Below are 19,547 nucleotides of genomic sequence, written 5' to 3' on the forward strand. Positions count from 1 at the left end.
TACCCAGGGGTGAAAATAAAAATATTTAGCAATTAGATGGCACAAAACATATAATAAGAAAGGAAATGGCTAAAATACTGATGTCCCCTGCTGTACCAGGCATTACTTATTGGTTTCTAGCTGGTGAGAAAGTCCTCTGGGTCCTAAGGGAAGGGCCAGGGTCATACAGAGGACTCACGGTAGCAGCTATTTATCAATCATTACAGAAATATTGCAATATTTTAACAACTAGCGTCAATGTCCTGGTGCTTTCTGGCTGAATATCAGCCTGAAACATACTGAATTTGAATTTCTCTTATGAGAATTTCTTACAGTGTGATCTAGGGTCAGTTCCTTAACCTCTCTGAGCTTCGTTTCTTCATCTGTTTTAGCAGGCTATCTTGAGTGGGCTGGAGCTCCCATGTGTCATTTTGTAAGTTCTGTCCAGATTTTCTAGGTCTGTCTTGGGTGGATAGACTCCCTAAACCTGTGTTCTCTGGGAAGGAAGTTTCTACGGTAGAAACAATAAACTGCAGAACTGGACCACTAACGGAGCGGCAACTCTGCCATGAACAGGTTGCTGCTTGTGGAATTAAGAAGCCACTTCTACAACTATTAGCTCCAGGGCTTCTGGGACATTGCTAAGTTCAGGAGGCTCCTCTGCCACATCTGGCAGCCGTTGGTACTGTTACTATGACATGCTACCTCTGCTGTGATCTGTAACTAAAAAACGGATGCCTTACCTTCTGTCCCAAATAACTCAGTTCTAAATTCAATTCAAATCTTGCCCTAGTGTATCTGAATGTAAAAAGTTAAATCCAATTTGGAGCGCCAGCTACAAGAGAATCAGGAAATGTTTAGCTTTCTAGTTTCTGCAGTATAAGAAGGCAACTGAAAGGCATTAGTGAATTTTGAAAAACCCAGTCCATAGTCTCTGTCCTACAAACACAGGCCTTTTTGACCTCAGAGGCAAAGCTCATATCTAACACATCATATTAAATGCCACTTCTATCTTAAATATCCTATGGTAGATTGTCAGGTATCTGAATTCAAATTTGCACAATAAGTTTGGCCAAAGATTTCACAAACACTTGCAAAATACTACTACTATATTTATGCTGACAATTTATGGGTTATAAATTACTTGACAGATGAAAAATACAAAAAAGAACAAGATTACAAGAAAAGTTGCCCCAAAACACACAGCTAGGATTTATACCCAGTCCTTTGAAGACGAATGAGTTATTGTTCAGATTACACTGTATTAAAATATCTCAATTTATATCACCAAAGCCTTAATTTATCTACCATTTCAATAATGGAGGAATTTACTGTTAACTTTGGTTAACTCAGTAGACATGCTTTCAAGTAATTTTGTCTGTGATAGCTTCGAAATAAACTAGGGGGCTCTGTACCCTTGTAAAGATAATCAGCTATATGGATAGCCTTGAATGACCATGTTTTTTTTCATATTTATTAACCATTAAATTCAGCTCCCTGTATATGAAAGGATAAAAATTATGCTCAAAAATAAAACTCAACTTTTTCATTCATTTCCAGGATTACATTAACTGTGTAAAAATTGAGCCTCTCTTACTATAGACATAAATTGTGAAGATTTTCTGCTAAATGAATTTCATTCTTTATTGACATAATATAAGCTATAATCGATGGGAGCCATATGTCAGCTGAACTATGGGAACTTCGCAATTTTAATAGCAGTTGCTAATATATTCAGTTTATAGATTTTAGTTAAATTTAATATATGAAACTGTTGCTTTTATTTTAAACTATGTAATAATCTTTCTGCTTTTAAAATAGAGCAGAAAATCCAGACTGATTAGGAAAGACTACAGAAGGGGACTAAGAAATATGAACTCTAGTTATCGAGGAATATTGTTTTTATAAATCAAGAGATGATTTGGGGTCACGTGTATACAGTTACATCCTGGAACTGCTGATATGCTCTTAAAGGAAACAGTACTGAGCTTGAAAATTTCTTAACAGTTATAAGGGGGATATCAAGCAGTCACAATTTTCAAATCCAGGACATGTCTCAGAGTCAAAACATAAGTGGGGAGCAAAGGGGTTCTAGGGGTGCAGTGGGGGAACTGTGTCACTGAGAGGAGTTGTAAGCAGTCTGGGTGAGTTCTCTAGGGGGAGTGTGTGCGAAACAATCATGGAAAGGAAAAGGAAAAGTTCTCAAAGTCTCTCACCTCTTCTCTTTCCCTCGTTTCTCTCTTAGTGTTTCATGTTAGGTTTTACTTTTTCTATCCTTCCAGGCAAGGCCCAGGTGACCTAAAACAACCCCAGAACTGGCCCCACTAATGCCCCGACCTTCTCAAGTTCTTTTCCAACTAGTCCAACATACATCATTTTCAGAGACTTAGGCAAATGGCTTTATTTGCAAGAGCGAGGTAAATCATAAACCAATTTAGAAGGTATTTATAATTTATGAAATCATGTAAGAAATATGAAGAAGATTTATGGGCATGAAATTATGGAAATGAAGAGAAAACAATTGTCCTTTTACTTCCCCCATGACTAGGGGAATTTGAATGACGAGGTTGAGAGCTCATATAGGAGGTTAGCTTAGCTCTCTATCAATTAAGCCCCATGTGTGCTTCTAGGCTATAAATTTGTGGCATGAACCCAGAAAGGAAATGATAGTTGATTCCCAGGCAATTAGAACAAAAAGGAAAAAGCTAAACCTTAGACAAAGTGAAAAAGCTTTCTTTTCCTTGTCAACAGCATTCACAGCAAAAAGCATTTTTTGTTAATTCTAGTGGGCTGATAGTGGTCACAAAGGAAGGCATTTTCTTCAGTAAGCCTGATTGGCTGTTAGATTATTTTTATACTATTGTTTTGATGTTCACGAAAGCCCAGATTTCTTCAGATAATTGTTTCTTAATATGAGTTTGTACATGCCGTGTTCTCACACTGTTCTTTCGTGAGGAATATATAGTCTTATCTACAGATAAGAGATGCTGATCTCCGCCAAATTGCCAAATTCCTTTAGTCAAGTTGCAACAGAGTGTTTCTCAAGACTGAGAACAGTAGACAGAAGGTCTTTTTTTTTTTTTGAAGTGTATGACTTAAAAGCTAAGATCACAGCCAGGAACGCAGATTAGCAAAGTATTGTCATGCTTTGTAAGAAGTTGAAAAGGCCTTCAAGGAAAACTCATGCTGTAAATAATCTTTTTTCCCTCCTCGGAGCCAGGCTCATTTGAACCATTGACCCCAGCAAATACATTGTTCAATCTTTTTATTTTCTGTGCAGTGTTAGTTTTTCTGCTTTTATAAACTGTACAGAAAAAAACGCCTACCTAATATCTCTCACTATACCTCCTTTGAAGCTATTTGATAAATTAACTAAGTGTGGTTGTTGCATCCTGTTTTTCAATTTTTATGTAGATAACAGACCAGACTGGAAAGGCATGGAGTATGGTTGATGAGAGCCTGAGTTACGGGTCTCAGTGTTTATATTGTTCTATGTACTCATATTACAAAGCGGTAAATGTTAAGACCACACAGGACTCCTCGTAACAATGAGACATAAATGGAAATCCAATCATGTTTTCTGAGTCTCAATTTTCCCTTAGAATAGAAGGTTTTGAACTGCAAAAAGCAAGTACCTTTCAACGTGTGGCCAGCTTTTCACATGATACTTTAAAATTCACTTTGATTTTTATTGCTGTTCCTTTACACAACAAGAACTTATAAAGAGCCGCATGAGTTCGCTATGTTTGTGCAGTTGGGTCAAAGGTACTGCAGTTGGCTGCAGGAGGAACAGCAGTAGGAAGGAACTAACTCAAACCATGTTACTGTGTGAAATAAGACATATTTCTTCTCAGATCTCAGCTAAGGTGTTTGAAGACTTAAGCTACACAGATGAGCCAATGCTCATCTTGGCTTGTCTTATAAGAAAAGCCTAAATCTTCACCCTTCTCTCCTTCCTGGATCTGATTTTACACCCTACTTCCAACACTTTCTAAATCTAATTCAAGACACAGAACAGGATACATGTATATGTATATATTTAAATCACACACTGCTGGATACTCTCCAAGAAAATAGACAATTAAACTGTTCGATGAATCATTGTTTTCACAAGTAGGATTCTTCTACAAGCAGAGATACATTATATAAAATTTCCAAACTGAAGAACACCTGGCCTCATGTATTTGAGTCAGACTTTGAAATAAATCACTTTTCTTCAGCAGATCTCATAGTGACCACTGTCTGGATGCTGTTCTTCCTCACTTTCTTCTGATAAAGAGATCACTCTGAATCACCCTTTGAGTATATATTTCAAGGTTATGAATTAAAGCCAATGCTGGATTTTGTTCACTAATTAAATGATCTCTTCATGACTCAAAAAATTAATGCTTTGGAGACTAATTTTTGAATAGTCATTTCCTTTATGAAACAAAAATCCACCAGATAGTTGACATGGGAAGAAATCCATTGATATTCAATATATGATTCTTGTGTTAAATGGTTTAACTCTGTTTAAACTATATTAGTCATGGTTGACGAGAAGAGTCTGGTCACTTTTTCACCTGAGCTGCTTCAATTGAATCACATGTGATGATGCAATGATATGGTGATGGGACTCACAGTAGTGAGACAGGGCAGTGAGAACCTGGAACTATCTGTCGGCCTTCGGGCAGAATATCTTATTTGCAATAGAAAATGGTATTTGATGGGTTTGTAGATAATACAGGCAGAGGTATTGATAGGCAGAGCTATCTGAAAATATAGCAAGAATATAGATAGAGTGTGAGAGCAGGAGAAAGACACTGGAACTCCCGTGAGTTCTGAGTATGAGGAGAAGCTAGTCAGCGATTGTAAGTCCACCTCCAGCTCCTAGAGGAACAGGGTACAAGGCAGATTCCTCAGAGACAGTTGCATCAGGGGAATGGCTGGGATACAGTTAGATCGTGGAGCCTGAGGCAAAGAATGTGATCTTGTGAAGAAAGTGGAAATTCACTAATGATAATTGGGACCCAGAATTAGGGTCAGACTGAACTAGTTGGGGCAAGAACTTGCTGCAAGCTGCCCGTGTGGTGAACCTTAACTTATTGAGTCCTTCTGCCTTGCATCTCCTTTGATAGAAACCAAGGTACGTTTGACCTTAAAACAAGAGTGGCAAGGTTCCACCTGAAGGGAAAGAAGAAAATCAGAGGACAGGAATTAGGTAGGACCCAACAATACAAGGGAACACCAGCATATACACATTTAACTTACAGAAATAAATTGCTTTGCTCACCTAAAAGACTGAGTGGGAAATGCCCTCTCATTTGTAACATTTTGCTTTCATTGACCTAAAGAAAGAAAGGTTGCAAAACAGAAACTGAGGGCTACTTAAGGCATTCTTGAAAGACACTTTGACTACATGTGATTTTTGTTTCACATGCTCTTCCTGAAGCTGAACTCCACATAATATGTGACTCACTCTAGGCTACTAATAAAAAGGAAAGCCAGGAAAAGAGAGTTTTTTTGTTTGCTGGAGGATGCTGCTTTAGGAAAACTAGAAGAACAAAGAACTCTTAGTGGATGTTCTTGGAACCAAATACTTTTCAGCAAATACTTATTGAAGCCCAAATATGTGCCACAGGCACTGGGAACACAAAGAAGAATGGCACAAACTGCCTGCCTTGAGAAAAGAGCAGAGGAATGAAAAGCTGTGTAACTAGATAATTTGAATACAAAATCATGAAGGATGCAATTGGGGCATTAACAAAATATAGAGGGAGTTGTAGGAGGTAATGGTTGTTTCTATCTGTGGTCCAGAAGGCATCAGGCTCTTGGTTGCTTTGAGTTCATTGGAATTAGGAATAGAGGCATTCTTGACAATAAAAGCACCTTTCATTTGCATGGCAAATTAGAGTTTTCAAGGCATTTTCAATATATCGTCTTATGTGCTACACAAAGAGTCCATTAATGCAGGTGTTGTCCTGCATTCCTATTTTACACAAGAGGAAACTGGCCCTGAACAGAAAAGTGACTTACTCAAGCCATAAAGAAGGTAAGTAGGAGGACTGGTCTCACCTCACATTAGAGAGCTTCCTAGTACATTGGGCCTAACTGCCTTTACAATTGGGGAAGTTGAGATTAAGATACTGACTCAATAATTTAGCAAGGCAGCATCAACATAGTGACAAAGACTCTCTTTTTGACTAAACTTTAGACAGGTTCCTCTGAGCCCTCTTTTTGACTAGGCCTCGTCCTTGGGCCTTATCTTTGGCAGCCTTGTCTAGTTGTAGCAAAAATCCTACTTAAATCAGTTTGGTGAGAATTCCTCCATCCTTGATATCTGAGAATTCTTACTGAAGGCAGGCTAGGATTATAAGTCATGTTAGCAAGAATCCCCCTACCCTGGATGCCACCTTTTGGTAATTTTCCACCCACCAGCCCCTCACTCTGCTTGTTGGCTATAAATCCCCAGCTGTCTTTGCTATATTTGCAGTTGAGCCTGATTTCTCGCCCTTATTGCAATAGTCTTCAATAAAACCTTCCTTACTATTTTAACAAGTGTCAGAAAATTTTTTCTTTAACAATAATATTGTGAAAAGATAAACTGAAGCATATCAAAAATCGTCAGCTTTCAGCAGGGACAAGAGTAAATAGCCCTGGCAGTATGGAACAACCCCATGGACACAAGAGGTAATCCCCAAGAGAGTACAAAAGATTCTACCTGCCCAAGATCCAGAGCCACTCTCAAAGATAACCAAAAGAAAGAAAGACTTGGACAATTCTCCTGAGAGGTGGCAAGAGTCAGTGGGACCCTTGCCGCAAACGGGGTGCAACTCACATTTCTCTCCGGCCGTATTTTTGGGGCCCCCAACCTGATGTTTGAGCTACCTGCACATGCAAGAACCTGCATGCCCCAGTCAGGAAGAAAGCCAAGCCAAGTTCTCAGGACACAAAATGAGATAGACAAGAAGGCAATAACTGTCCCCAGGAGAGAAAGATTCACAACCAATGGGAACCCAAAAGCAAATTCACAAGTCACAATCCAAAGACCTAATTCTTACAAATGTTTTTTGCCTACAATGTGTAAGGAAGGGACAATGTGAAATTTTACGTTCCTCTCTTGACCTAGAAAAGCAGCCTTTGATAAGAAGTCCTACCTTTTCTGGCTTCTGCCATTTTCCCCAGAGTTCTACAGGCTCTGGAGCAAGTGAAGTGTCCCGGTGGGTCTCATCATGCTCACGAGAAACCTTAGAGGAGGAAAAATAATTTCCTCTGAACCCCTTAGAGTGAATGCTTAGCTGAGACCCCTTTTTCTTTAGGGCCCCTGTAAAAGGATATGCTTATCTAGGTTAAAAGTTCTCCACTGTGGCCTCTGGAATTCAAGATTATCTTTGATAATGTTAACCTGCTTGTTCAGCCTTAAAACAAAATTTTATTCACCTGAGGTCTCACACTGGCCCCAGTCCAGCTTAAATAGAAACCAGTCTGCTCCTGGGCGCGGTCCGGTTTTTGAGTCGGACCGGTTCAACTCCAGCAGGTTTACCAGACTTTGTTCTGAATAAGAAATCACAAAGTCTGAAAGCTCATCACCCAAAAGCTGCGGAGCCAGGACGCGAGAGGGACTTACCCACGACCCGCTGAGGCAGCGAGAAAGCTGCAGCGGAGCTCAGGGCCTCCACAGGCGCCACGGCTGGTTGCTCGTAGCTCCTGGGGGCCTTTGGAGGGGGTCGCCCTCGGTTCCCTCTTCCTACTGTTACTAACAGAACTGCTAAGATAAACTGAGGCATAGTAAAATCTTTAAAAATTTATTTGAGCAAAAATCAATTTGAATTGGGCAGCATCCAATCCAGCAGATAGGAGCTATACAAAATGAAAAGACTTTTATAGGCAGAAGGGAGCAGGAACAAGAAAAATAAACTAGGCAAAAAAGCGGGTTGGCTACCGGAAAGTTACTTTCCTTTAGGGAGCGGCAGGGGTCTATCAGGCAGATTAGCTAACCTAGTGCTGATCAGGCAGGTCCTGATTGATTTAAGATTTCATATCTGGGAGAACAGAAACTGTAATTAAGTCTCAGTTTGGTGTTGTGGGGCTTAGCATACGCTGCTCCATTTTGGGCCTGTCTTGTTTTTAATAGTATCTAAAATTGAAATTCTGCTCATAAACCAGCTGAGACTAGCATAATATAGAAAGAGTAACTATTTTCCCCCATGAAAACATATTAATATATTTTAGGCTTGGTGTAAATAAAAACATTGTCTTTTTCTTTAATTTTATATGCCCACTAAATATGGTGCATTTATATAAATGTTCAGTAAAATTTAGTGAATCAATGTATCTATATTTGCCAGGTGAAATCATTTATATTAGTCTTATTACTAACGATGCATCTTACTTTTATAAACAGTGTATGTCATAGTTAATGACTTACCATTAGTCTTAGTAAATCACTAATCATAGTCTTAAAGTTATTCATGACAAATCTATTTGATTTGTTTTGTTACACAAATGAAGGGCAGCGTCCACCAGAGGAGTTAATGGCTGGAATAGGCACCAGAGGAGTAAATGGCCATTCTCTTTCAATCTGCCTCCAAATGTTTCAAACTAGGATGGGAGCATCACTTATTATGCCATAGGGAATAAAAACAGTTTTCCCTCTGCAGCCTTTTTCTTAGATGTGGTTATTTACTGGTGGTAAATATCTAAGACCTAAGTTCATTTGAACAAATTGAAAAGAAAAACCAATTCACAATTTCTCAAACCGTTCTTTAATCTTATAGGTAATAATAGCCAAAAAAGAGTTATTTACTTCTCACTCTGGTTTTAGACCTGTTTTAATATCTGTGGGGAATTATATAAAAAATTATAGATCTAGTGCCTGCCCTGAAGGAACTTATAATCTAAAAGTAGAAAGAGAGTACACAAAAATGAAAGATATTTAGAGGCAAAACCAATTTACACTTTCCTATTTTTAGAGGCTCCAGGGAGAGCAGACATTTTCATTGCACGCTGCGCTCATAACTTTTGGAGGAAAAAGATCAATACCTTTTTCTATGCTGCCCGCTTAGTGAATTCTGGGATGTGAGCAGTGAAGAATGAGTTTACGAAGTGAGTCACAAAGAACTCACAAGCTTAGAGGAGATTCTCAGTTGAGATTTCCGAAAGCAAAAGAAAAGAGACAGACACATACATTACATTGGTACATTTTTGAGAACCAGGAAATGTACAAGTGCGGTTCCCCTGGCAACCTTTGTGTAGAGTGTGAGAGTCAGCGCAGCAGTTTCTCCTGTTTTCATGCTGCAATCAAGAACTTGATTGTTTCGGTAATGTGATTATTTTGTGTTTCTTCTTTTTTCTTTTCCCTTGTGCTTCTCTTACATCAAGGTCTAAAATCTGGTGGTGGTTCTTAATTTGAGAGAAGTGCAAATTCTTGGGAGCAAAGTAGGAGTGGAAAGAGAAATGAAAAGAAAGTTTTAAAGACTTACCTTCTAGAAAGTGAAATGTGTGTTTGTAAAATCAAATTTTCCAAAGAGGAATTCCTGAATAATAACAAGAACATTATTCAAATTCTATTATCTGAAAAGGTAGTTTAAATTACAGGCAGCCTAACTAGGGGCACATAGATTATATTACAAGTGAGCAGAGTTGTGTCTGGTTATAAAAGTTAAAAATGCAATTGCTATGCCTTTTCTATGAGGAATGTTGCACAATTTGTCTAATCAATGTTTCCTCCAAATGGACTGAAAGTGAAAGATTACCCATTAACCTCCTTTTGGCTTCACTTGTCTCCCTTCAGACTTCTGTTTCTGCCCTGGTTAGGCCCTTCTTAGCACCTTTGGATCCCATGACTTCTTAATCTCCCATCATTCCCAATTTAGTTAAACCCTATCACTCGTGTGTTTTGTTTTGCCTTGTTTTGTTTTAACAACTCTCTTGATCTTGTTCCACTAAGCGCTGCTGGAGAAATTCAGGCTAGCTTGCCAATTGAGTTCTGTGCACTTAGGCCCTCCGTGCTGTTCTGTTATCCTTTTATTCACCATTAACTAACTTCCTAAAGCATTTTCTGCAGCAGTTGTTCTAATCCTTTTTCGATTTCCTCCAGCTGCCAAGCACACTATTGTCTTCTTCAGTCTAAGTAAACATTTTTCTTTTTACTTGATTGGTAAGACAGACCTTAAGGAGTGACTTTCCTAAATCCTCTTGTCTTTATCTAAAAATTCTCCATGAACTTTTAGCTGATGATCCCAGCAAGAAAAAAATGGCATCCTCAAAGTAGGATAATTCAAGATGGAGGATTATTAAAGGGACTCTTAACAGATATAGGGGCTGTGGAGTAACCTCGGGGTAGTAATCTCTACGCCCAACTGAACAACTGGAAGGAGCAGTCACTGGGTTTCAAAAGGAGAGGGTTCTGTAGATTTGGCCTCCTTGAGGGGAGCAGTGACCTTCAGTTGAGGGATGCAGCCAGCTCAAGGTGGCTCTGAGATGAGAGAGCCAAAACCTGATTTCTCTCTCCTTCCTTCCTCTGATCTCTTGCCTGTTTCCCTCCATTGCCTGCTGATCATGTCCATACGTCAGCAGGATGGAGTTTAGAGGGACAAATAGAAATCATCTAGCATAGACCTGAACAAATGTTTTTGTTGTGTCTACTATATAAAAACATACCATTTTAGATTTCATAAAGGGTAAAGAATTGGTCGTGCTCTCGAATTCTGTAGAAGCTCAGATCCTAGAAGGGAAAATGTATACACCTGTAAATATGTAAGCCACACATAAAGGTATGTAAACAAACATATGCGTAAAAATATAATTCAAGATAAAGAAGGGTATTATAAGGTAGCCACATATTAATTGCTGTGGCAATCGAAGCAGGTGAGAGATTACTACTAGATAGGAAAATCATGGAATATTTTTATGCGATTGGGACCTGTAAGAGTGAGGAGAATTTACACGTGTGGAGATAGAGATGCAGAGAAGGCATTCTAGTCAAAGAGAGCAGCGTGGGCTAAGGCAGTGAGATGCGAAAACGTGGCGTATATATAGAAATATACACTGGGCAAGAAGTTGTGAAGTTGGGCAGGCTGCAGAGGCAGTTTTGCGTATAGTTGAGAACTGATTCTAACAAAAGCTCACTCTCCTGTGCCTACTATGTGGCATCATCATACTGAGTGATTAACATCCATTAATACTTTCCATGTAACTGATTCATGAAGCAGATACTATTATCCCCATTTTACAGAGGGTGAAACTGACTCTTAGGGCAAGATTAAATAATTTCCCCCAAAGTCACAAAACCAAAAAGTGGCTTTCTGTGAAGATTCGTGACATAACATATGTTAAAGGCAAGCAGAGCACCCTACATGTAGCATATGTGCAGTATATGTTAGTGAGCATTAACCCCTGAACCATCCTGACTTTTGACTTGTAAAATTAATCTGACTGCAGCATTGGATGAATTAGAGGTAGAGCAGTGCTGGGAGGGAGATCATAGGGCTGTTAATGGGGATAGTTATGGCAGAAATAGATCACATAAGTTGGGTTTGAGAAATATTATTGTGATCAGGTTGATGTAATTTGGAAACTGATAAGATGGGAGCTAGAAAGGAAGGGAGAAAGATAGGAGAGTCCTCCAATAAACTATGTTTGCTTTCTCTGTTCCCTTTGTCTACAGACAGCTTCCTGATCTCCTTGATGATCCACACTGGGCCATTTCTCTCATCATTCTCTCTTGTTCCCACTTGGTAAAGTAGGATCATTGTAAACTGTTTTTTATTATATTATCTGCAACATCTCTTGTAGTTAGTCTCAATTCAAGCTTTTCTTATTAGAGTTTACTTAGACCATTGTAATAATCTTCTAAGTGTTTTCTTTTTTTCCTTTTTCTCTTCTAAAGATTTCTCATCTCAACTTTTTTCAGATTTTTAAAAATGTATAATCATTTCCTTTTCTCATTGAAAAGTTTCAATGGCTCTCAGTTAGCTAAAGGATATGCCAGTAATATACCATACAATGAAATGTTACGTTGCAGTTAAAAAAGATGAGATAGATCTCTCTGTACTTTCATGAAAAAATCTCTACGTAAAAAAGAGAGTGAACTATATGTATAATGAGAACCTATTTTTATGTTGAAACAATTTATATCCAGTATGTATTTTACACCCATTTGTATATGTATGTATAAAAGTGGTAGAATACATACCAATTTACTCCTTCTTCAGTAGTGGGGAGGTGGTTTTCAGTGTCTTATGCGTACTTTTGGGTTTTTAAAAATCTTTTACGACAAGCTTTATTACAGAAATATAATTAAAGTTTAAAAGGAGAATAAGACACAAACCCCTGGGCTTGAAATTTAAGGCCCTTCAGTTCTGAGCCTGAGTTGTTTTAACTGTCTATCCTAACCTCTCACTATGCTTGGACATCTTATTCCCTAATTAGAAAATATGTGGACCACAGCCTAGCATTCCTCTTTGCCTCACTCACAGAAGCTATGGCTAATTGCTTGTGGGAGTTTTTCCTATCGAGCCTGGATATAGCCATATAATCTTTTATAACTTCAGATATCTACTAAAAATTGGTTATGGGAGATGGAAAGTTTGCTAACTCAGATGTATAATCTGATCAAATTGAACTCTTCACTCTGTCCTGAACTCATTCTTTTCTTTCTTAACTCAAGGCCTTTTCTTATGTGATTCCTTCCAACTGGTAGACATTACCCCCACTATCTCCCTATTGGAGATACTGAAATCTGCTCCTTTATGAGGGCTTTCCATTGTCCATGTTGGACATAAGCTCTTCTTCTTTCCTTGTTTGTAGGCATTTTTCAAATTTTTTTAATGCATTCACATTTTTGCTTTATTTTAGATATTGTGCTATACATTTCAAGAAGCCATCACACTTGTTAATGGTTCTCTTATGGTGCCTTGATTACAATGAATGATCAGTCAACACTTGTCAAATTAAAACGTATTTGGCTTTATGTGTAGAAATGCCAAGAAAAAGGTTAGTATCTAGATCCTTAAGTTAAGCATGCCTGTCATCAATATTTAAACAAACACGTAATTTAGGTTTCATAATCAATGTCTAGATTCATTAAATCGCTGCCTATATTAGGCCCTTCTATCAATTCTATTACCAATATTTATATCTGGAGAAGTGGAATACCACCCATAAAAGTTCTTTAGGAAATTGTTTTCAATCTTTCCATAGTTATCTTTTGCTGAGGAAAGGACGCATTTGTTATTAAAGAGCAATGGATTTTAGCAGATGTATAGACTTTTAAGAAATATCACAGCTCCACACAAACTACTTAAACAAATTCTGTAGAGCGGAAGGAACTGTTCTGGTCTAGGAAACGGATGAAGATGAAGATATTTTTGTTTCTGAAAATATACATAGGATTATAATTACATTTTGGTGACACTGAGGTGGTGAATGTGTGAAAACTATAAAACTAAGTACATCCCCAAATTATGTGCATTCAAATAATATAGGCAAAAGGCTTTTATGAGAAATTTCACAGTCTCATATGTCACCTCCTCTGGAAAGCATTTTCCAGTTTCCTCTGGGCAGACAAAATTATTCTTTGGTACGGCTATGGTACTGTCTTCAATCACATGTATAAAAATTATTGTCCTGTATTTTAGAATTTCAAATTACTTATGTCTAGACCAGTTTCCCAACTCAGATTATAAGCTCCTTGAGTTTAGGAGCTGTTTTTGTTTCCTTTACGTTCTAGGTACCTAGCAGTGTTTAGCAACTTAAACACTGTGCTTGATAAATATTTGTTGAGTCAAAGAATGGAGACTCACGAAAACTGACCCTGCTGAGTTCCATCTGCCTTCCAGCTTCCGCTCACTCATCTAGGCTGTGAAATCTCTTCTGCTTCTTTTTCTTCTTTCTTTCTTCATCTCAGGAAGAATTGATTTTTCCTTCTTTTGTTTTACCTCTATACCTGGATATACTTCTACTACAGTATGTAACCCACTAAATTCTAATTATTTACAAGTCTATCATTCCCAATATAATCTCTGTATAAGCTTGTAGGCATACAAATGTATTTAGATATCCCCAGATTCTACCATAATAATTGGTAATTAATGTGTTTGAATGAATGAATGGCTGAATGAGTAAACTAATTTAATTTTCTTTGATTTTGTACATTAGCTCTTAAAATGATCGCTCTCAAATAATGTTCTAATGTTCTTAATCCCTATCTTTTCACATTATCAGTGTCCATCTATTTGTTTAACTATCTACCATTTGTCTCTCTCCATCCTTTTATCTATCCTCTCTCTTGTTCTTTAAAAGTGGGGAGGGACTATCTAACGCATGAGGTATGCCTTGGATGACTCAGATTCTAGAATCTAGGGAGCTGCTGCTGTTCTAAAGGCCACATGAGGATGCTAAGCGCAGAAGAAGGTCACTCAATAGATTAGGCCAGAAGACAAACTTCCCACATCACTGAGTTCTCCCATTTTATACAATTGAAAATAATTTACTAGCATATTGAAGCTGGCAGTTATTATGCAAATTTATAAAAAGATTACCAGTTGAATTACAAATGCGAGAACAATGTAAGTTAATGATATATTTGGTGCTTATGATAACATGGTGAAATATAGAGTTCTTGAGCCACTTGCTCACAGGTAAATAGCCAGCCAGAGTAATAAAGTCAAAGACTGCTCCTGAAGATTCCCTCTTGTCCTTTTCTCTAATAATGAGATCACCTGTGTCAAATATATGATGTCTCTGTCTGTATAAGTCAAGACAACCTGAAGAATCCTGTTGTGGTTTGGGAGATAGTTCAGAGATTGCAACGGTACAAGCATGGATATCTTATTTCTGATCATGATGAAGTATGACTTGTTTACATGCACCCTCACTCAGTTCTTACATATCCTTGGTCCTTTGCATTTCACTTGTAAACTCGATCCCTGCTTCTATTGAATAAGAATGATCGAATTGTTCAGTTAAAATGCAGCTGGTCTATTTCCGTTCATTTCTGAAGCGTCACGAGTCCCTTCCCTGGAAGAGAACATGAAGACCTGTGTAGTTATGACAGTGACATTTCCTTGTCATACAATCCATAGGTCAGTTTGTTTTCCCTGGAAGTTCAAATATTTGTTCAAAGAATTGTTAAAGGAGTAGATTTCTGTCATCAACATGGAGGGAATTTTTTTTCATGAATACTTTGCATAAAATATTGTTCTTTTAAAAATACTTGGGTTTGAGTTGCTCTTTTGTGTTTGGAAGTCAAAGGATGCATTGACCGGGCATAGTCAGGAATCCAAATAGGTTCCTAGAAATACTAGCAAAAGAGACTAGATAGAAGAATGTTTCAATCTGATAGGGAGAAATAGCCCCATGAGCAAGTAATGGGTGCTCTGATAATGCTACTTAAGCCAAAGATTGAGCTGGAGAAGACAGTGTCTGGGGACATGGTTTGTATAAAAAGAAAAAAGAATAAGAACACATTGATGTAATTGAGTGAAATAGGTGATTTTATATAGGAAAAAATCTATTAATCACCAGAATTTTACCTAGTCTATTAGGTAACCTCTAAGGAGTGTTTCAATACTGATTCTCTAATTTTATTAACACATATTGACTTTATAAAGTAAGAAGACTTGGAAAGAGCCAATACATATAATCCCTTTAAGAACAGATTTTATCATCTATTACCTATTATATTAACTAGTTTAAAAGAGAAAATTTATACAATATGTGTAAGGGATAAAGAATAGCAAACATACCCAGTACACACTACTCAGTTTGAGAAATAGAACATTATCATTGGTTTTGATGTCCCCTACATCAATTTTCCAGATCATCATATCCACATTCCCTTCAGAGATAGAGATCATTTGAGTTTATTGTCCTGTTTTATTTATAATTTTATCACGTTTGAATAACAATGTATTATTTAGTTTTGCTGCATAACAACAGCAACATAAACCAAAATGTAGTGACAATATAATAAATGTTCACCATTTCTTGAGATTCTCTGGGTTGTCTAGGCAGTTCTTTGGAAAGGCTCTGCCTTTCTTTGCGGGGTCGTCTCACCTGCTATCATTTGGTGGCTCAGCTAGGATTGGATTGTCCAGGATGGCCTCAATCACCCACCTGACAGTGAATTCTATGTCAGCTGGGGTCCTTGATCACATTTCTCTTATCAACCACCAGGCTAACCCAGACTTGTTCACATGGTGAGGGGCAAGCTTTCGAGAACAGTAAGAAAACAAGGGCCAAAGCGCAAGAAATTTTCAAGCCTCCAATTGTGTCATGTTTGCTAATGCCTCATTGGCCAAAGTAAGACACATGGCCAAGTCAAAATCCAAGGGTGGAGAAATAGACTCTACCTCTCCAAGAGAACAGCTGCAAAGTCACGTTGCAAAGTGTGTGCAAATACAGATGGGAAGAATTTGTGGCCTTTTCTGCAATCAACCACTCCTAAAAATAAGTTTTGGTTTTGTATGTTCTTAAATTGTATATAAATAGAATAATGCTGAATAATTCCACATGACTTGCTTTTTCTACCCAGTATTTTTTCGTTCAAGTATTCATGTTGTTTCAGATATTTTTCATTCATTCATTTCACTGCTATTGTAAACATTTTTTAATGTCTTCTTCTAAGTTGTCTTTTTTTAAAAATTCTTTATGTTGTGTTAAGTTTATAATTCACCACTCTCTTTTTTATGGTTTGCCTTTCTTTGTATATTGTTAAAGATATCTTTCCATTTCCTGATGTCGGAAAGATATTCTTCTACCTTGTCTCCTAAAATTTTATAGTTTTACACGTCACAGTGAAATCTTTGCTGATTAGGAGTTGATTTGTGAAAATGATGTGATATAACCACTTTTCTTACCAGATATCATCTCAATTTTCCCAGTGAGCTTCGTGATATTGAGTCTCCCAACCCGTAAACATGATATTTCAATATTTATTTAGGATGTTTTATATTTTTCAACAACATTTTACATATTTTTCCCTATAAAAGTTTTGCACCTTCCTAGGTACTTTCTTTGTTATGCTATTGAAAATATCCTTTTAAAATTACCTTTACTAAATATTTGTTGATAGTGTACAAAGTTGCATTTAATTTCTATATCTAGAACACTTGCTAAACTGTATTTTATAATTCAGCTGTACATTCATTTGCTTTTTTTTTTTTTAAGATTTTATTATTTCCTTTTTCTCCCCAAAGCCCCCCGGTGCATAGTTGTATATTCTTCGTTGTGGATTCTTCTAGTTGTGGCATGTGGGACGCTGCCTCAGCGTGGTTTGATGAGCAGTGCCATGTCCGCGCCCAGGATTCGAACCAAGGAAACACTGGGCCGCCTGCAGCGGAGCGCGTGAACTCAACCACTCGGCCACAGGGCCAGCCCCCATTCATTTGCTTTTTAATTTAGGTAATAATATCAAGTTTGAATAGTGATTGCTTTGTTTCCTTATTTCTAATTACTTTACTTTTAATTTACTCCTGATGCCTTATTGTGCTAATTAGGACTTCTAGTACAACGTTAAACAGAAGCAGCAAAGCAGAGCAACCTTTTCTTGAAATGATCATAAAAGGAATGTATTCAATTGTTGGGTTTTTCTTCAGGTGGTGGGGCAGAGAGTGCCGTAAACAATTTCTCTTTTATTTCTAATTTTCTAAGAGTCATTTTTCTCTTAACTATGAAGGGAGGTTGAATTTTATCAGCTATTGAGATCATTATATTTTTTAATGCTTAATGTGGTGAATTATCTTAATTCATTTTCTAATAATAAAAATCTTTGCATTCTTGTGCTAAACCAAATGTAATCTTTCTGTATTATTTTTTATATACATTGCTGGATTTATTCTGTAATATTATATTAGGACTTTTGAATTTATGTTTATAAGCGAGATTGTCCTAGGATTTATTTTCTGATAATATTCTTATCATGTTTTACTTTCAAGATTTTTCTAGCTTCATAAATTGAGTGGAGGAGTGTTCCTTCTCTCTCTCTCTCATTTATTTAAAACTGTAATTATTAGCTCCTTGAATATTTTAAAGAAGCTGACAGTAATGTAGTATAGATCTTTTTTTTTTTTTATTTTGGTGGATTTATTTAATGGGTAGAAGAAATCAAGTTGTTAATTTTTCTTGATTTAGTTCTGATATGTAATTGTTTTTCAGGAATTGTCCATTACATATAAGTTTTCAAATATCACTCCCTTTTTTATTCATATTATTTATTTGAGCCTTTTTTTTCTTGATTACTCTCACTAGAATATTGTTGATTTTATTAGCCTTAATTTTTTTGGCTTTATTGTTCTTCTCTGTTTTATTTTTATTTTCAGCTATTATATATATTACTTACTTTAAATTGTCTTTTTTTTTTTACATTTTATATTTCTTTATCTCACTTTTTAAATCAAAAGCTTACCTAATTTTGATTTTTTTCTTCTTTTTTAATATGGCCATTTTATAGCTATATAATTTCCTCTAAGAACCGTTTTAGCTACAAGCTATAATTTTGATATGTATTATTTTTATTATTCAATTCTATGTATTTGTAATTTTCATTGAATTCTTCTTTGACCCATGAATTATTCAGAAAAGTTTCTTAATTTCCAAACACATGGGATTTTTCTAGTCAGCTTTTGAATATTGATTTCTAACATAATTGCACTGAAGACAGAAGGAATAGTTTCTTTGATTCCAATGTTTTGACATTTACTGACATAAATTCTATGGGCCAGTATGTCAACAATATTTAGAAATGTTCCAAATTTGCAAGAAAAGATTGTATATTCTACAGCTGTTTGCAGTGGCGTTCTTTATAATGGCTTCATATCAACCTGTTTTTTATGCTGTTAAATATTCTATATTCTTACTTTTTTGTTGTTATTGTTAGATCTATTACTTAGAGAGGTACACTGAAATTTCCCACTATGATGGTAATTCTGTCAATTTTTCTTTGTAGCTCTGTCAAAATGTATACATAGCTATATCATTAAGAAGATACAAGTTTAGATTGTTTATAGCTTTCTGGTAAAAATCTTTTACCTTCTACCACTAGAATATAAGCCATCTAAGGGCAGGGCTTATCTTTTTCTCTTTTATTTATTCGTACATCCTATTGTGTTTGAATTCTATCACTGGTGTTATCATGTTCTGCACCCACCGGAAATGGCCAGACTGATAATGCCTGTTGAAAGTACAACTGAGGTGCTAGCTCAGAAAAAGTACCTAGTGAGGATGGAATGTTATGCTGTGGGGTGCAGCATACACTTCATATTAATGCTGATTCTGTGATGCTGTGTTCCCAACATGTGCTGCATGGGTTTGGGAAACCAGGGAGGGAATTAAGAGTGACCTCATGTACTGTCATTCCTAGGGCCCATTTGGGAAAGTTTGTGCTTCCCATCCTACAACTCTGGGTTTTGCATGTTTAAAAGTACTGGTTCCCAAAGTAAGACAGTTTTCGCTAGGGGAAGGAAAAAGATTTCCATTGACTTTAAGCTATGCCTCCTGTCCAGGCACTTTGAACTCCAAGGTCAGGGAGGTCAGAGGATACAAAGGAATAACCCTCCTGGTGGGGGGATTTGACTCTGATAATCAGA

At 36.9% G+C, this 19,547-nt stretch overlaps 1 long non-coding RNA gene across 2 annotated transcripts in view; it reads left to right on the forward strand.

The window, feature by feature from the left end:
• The first annotated feature begins 9,200 nt into the window (after nucleotides 1–9,200).
• Nucleotides 9,201–19,547, forward strand: part of LOC111771089 (uncharacterized) — a 124,303-nt gene continuing 113,956 nt past the window's right edge. Inside the window, exons 1-4 of one of the 2 annotated variants that reach the window (XR_011433505.1) lie at nucleotides 9,201–9,278; nucleotides 11,627–11,696; nucleotides 12,817–12,954; nucleotides 17,160–17,364. This is a non-coding gene — a long non-coding RNA (uncharacterized lncRNA). The remainder of the gene's footprint in view (nucleotides 9,279–11,626; nucleotides 11,697–12,816; nucleotides 12,955–17,159; nucleotides 17,365–19,547) is intronic. The other variant, XR_011433506.1, reaches the window with a different exon arrangement.

This window comes from Equus caballus, chromosome 28, assembly GCF_041296265.1.
Source record: "Equus caballus isolate H_3958 breed thoroughbred chromosome 28, TB-T2T, whole genome shotgun sequence".
Taxonomy (NCBI): Eukaryota; Metazoa; Chordata; class Mammalia; order Perissodactyla; family Equidae; genus Equus; species Equus caballus.